The following is a 3,183-nucleotide window of genomic DNA, read 5'->3' as shown; positions in this document are numbered from 1 at the left end:
CATCTTTAGATAGAAAATACGGATCTCAAAGGCCATGCTTTTGCTGGCGTAAACCGAAAATACATCATAGGTGTCGCCCCCGGCACTTTGGGCATAAAGTCCCTTGATGTAGGAAAGTATCGCCACTCTTTGTACTCTGCCGACGGCGCGCGGCCTCCTCGCCCCTCGCGAGTCCCCTCCGCGGCAGACGGTCTTGCGCCCGTTTTCCTGCACGATGATTGGTCTCCCTGCCGTTGCCCTTGGAAACGAGCGGAGCTTGCGTTTTGCTTGTGTTTTGCTTTTTCGTTCGCGCCATTTTGCGCCTCAGCTCGGCTGGCTCGGCGTATTTATTGCACGCTGTTTCGTGCACCGTCTGCTGGCACTATGCCGTGCTGCTGCGCATATAACTGCAGCAAGAAGCGTGATGATGGCTATGCAGTTTTTACGATACCGCAAGGAAAGCGTGATGGCTTGCGCAAGAAGCAGTGGCTGCACAACATTGGCCGGAAGAACTTTGTTCCGACAAGGAACAGTGTTGTTTGCGAGGTAAGGCGCCTTTCTTATTGCTCGTATCAAAGCATCCCCTAATGCTGCATTTTTTTCAATTCTGGCCTGCTGATTAGCGTTTTTGCTGCGGCAATTTGTACGTTGCATAAAAATGGGGTTCTCCTCGGAATGCTGAATATTCTGCTGGGACTCCATCACCTCGCACGTCGTCAACTCTTATTCAATCGGAAATGGCATATTTGTACACTAGCATTGTTTCTAATTCTGAATATTATATGATACTCTTCTACGTTATCTGTATCTTGTCAAATAACGTTTTTTGCGGGTGCACGAAAATAAAGCATCTTAACTGACCATTCTTTTTTGTTTTTTGTGTGATAAATGTTTTTCTGATGTCTAATCAAAATCACAATTTTAACTATCCTACTACATAATTGAGCGGTATGTTGGTGTGAACTATCAAAATACCTTTTCCAGGGGTGTTTATTTTGTCTAAAAATATAGAATACCTTCTCCCATAGGTATACCGAGTATTTTTTAAGCTTCATTGACACCGACGCCTAATGAATAATCTGTAAATACCTTTCCTCAGATTCCGTTTTTGTGGGTGATGAGTGGCTGCCAGCACCGCTTCATCGCACTGAAATTGCGCAACCGTCCGATTCAATGCAGAAACCACAGCGCAAAAGCTACTTTGACATTGAGACAAACACATGGACGGACGATGCTCTCGCCAGTAATTCATTATAAAAAGGCACACTGAATACAATAGCTGCAGTGCACATGCGCGCACATACAAGAAAAAACTGCCAAACATAGAGCGATCTGCCACAAGCAATACTAGATCAGATGCAAAAAGTAAAGCAGCGTATCATGTGGCAGAAAAATAACTGGAGTATAGAACTCGCCTCAAAGTTCCTTTTACATCAGTGTGTGTCATTCATACGGCTTTAAGATGAAACCAACCTCCTCATAAACGTTGCCTTCAGCATTCTCCATGCTGTTATCACCATTTTTCAAAATATTCTACGCCACTGGGGCGCGCAACTGGCCCAAAATAATGCGCCTCCATCGAATTCTGCGGTCCGTCCGCGGGAGCCCAGGCGCAATAACGTGCCGTGCCACTGCCCACCGGTTGTTTTCCGGTACACCTGGCTCCAGTCTGGCCTTTCTTAGAATCATAGGCCTATCTAATTGCACGTACGTGTCCCAGGACACAGCCAACGCATGTGTCGAGCACCTGCCATCGCCACAGGAGTCTGATAGTTGGGATCCAGAATTGCGGAGTAGGCCCTGTTCCCAAGTGGCGCCGTTTGCAAAGTAGCGCACGAGACAGATTGTCCATGCCGGTCAGTAGCGCACCCAGGATCTCTGCCAGGGGGTTACAACCCCCCCCCCCCCCCCTTCGGACGTATTTGGCCTACATCTGTTAATTCGGAGCTCGGCGAGCCGCAAACGTGCGACGCAAAAGAGCAAGAACTACGCTAGCATCCAACCGAAACGAAACGGCGAAGTCCGCATCGCCATGTCATCAGCAGAAATCGTAGCAATATGGGTGTTCTGTGGAACGTGGTAGCAAGGTAGCAACGCGTGAGCCGAGTGCCTTGATAACTGCGTAGTCATAGAATAAAGAACCAACGCGTAGTCGCCATCCATGGTCGTGACAATAGCGAACGTGGTTTCGTCCGCATCGTCTGCGGCAAACAGTAGTTTCGTTTCGACTCAGTGCAACGCTGTCGAGGATGAAGAGCACCGGCTACACCGCGATGGATGGATGATCTGTTGGCGACTGGCGAAATAATAATCGGGTTGTGCGCGCAGTAGTGAAAAGGGCTTCTCGGATGAAGACGCGCGCTGCGGAGGAAGTCGCGAGGCCTTAGCCGCTGAGAGCACTAATCAGTCACGAGATGAGAACTGCAGCTTCTGCACTGCTATTGCGCGAAATAAAACAGGATTTCCTGATTCGTTAAATAAAAGCGTGTAGACGAAGTAGGCATTTGTTTTTCTTGATGCCCTCGAAAATTCGAAATTCGGCTATTTCTGAAATTTCTTTCGGTTCCATGAAATCCGAGCGAGGTTTTAGTGCGCCTGCGGATGAAAAAACGTGGTGAATTCTAAATCGCCATAGATTGGTACAGGGTGCAGCCATTTGTGACATCGTTTTCGGCCTCCCTCTTATGTCATAAAACAAGAATGCTCTCGCTAAATTGAATCATTCTTGGGCAGTAAAGGTTGCCGTCTTTAAATGCACTTTTACGGCAAAAAAAGGAAAAAAAAAAATTGCTGGTTTGGTTAACCCAAACCACTAAGCGAAAGTTTTTCCACGTATAAAACAGGTAGCTGGCTTTGGATCGGTCTACACAAAATGTACATTTTTGAATACATATTTGGAGTTAAAAGCCATGTATGTGTCAAATCTTCACCAAGATGTGCATTTGATGCGGCGAGTCATACGTGTACCTAAGTCATGGACTTGATACATCATGGCCTGTCACAAGCATACACCACAAGAATCCCTGGGTTATCGATCGTTCATGCCATCTAGTGTCAGGTAAGCAAATTAAGAGCAATGGGAGACAGAAATACCAAGTGCATCTACAGCACTCCGTGCTGAATACGGGTGTGGTTACGTCACTGCTTCCCGAGGCCTGCCACGTCCGAAGTAAAGATAAATGAAAGACACGAGACACACAAACC

This window comes from Dermacentor silvarum, chromosome 9 (assembly GCF_013339745.2).
Source record: "Dermacentor silvarum isolate Dsil-2018 chromosome 9, BIME_Dsil_1.4, whole genome shotgun sequence".
NCBI classification, from domain to species: Eukaryota; Metazoa; Arthropoda; class Arachnida; order Ixodida; family Ixodidae; genus Dermacentor; species Dermacentor silvarum.
Note: the sequence above shows the minus strand (reverse complement) of the source record.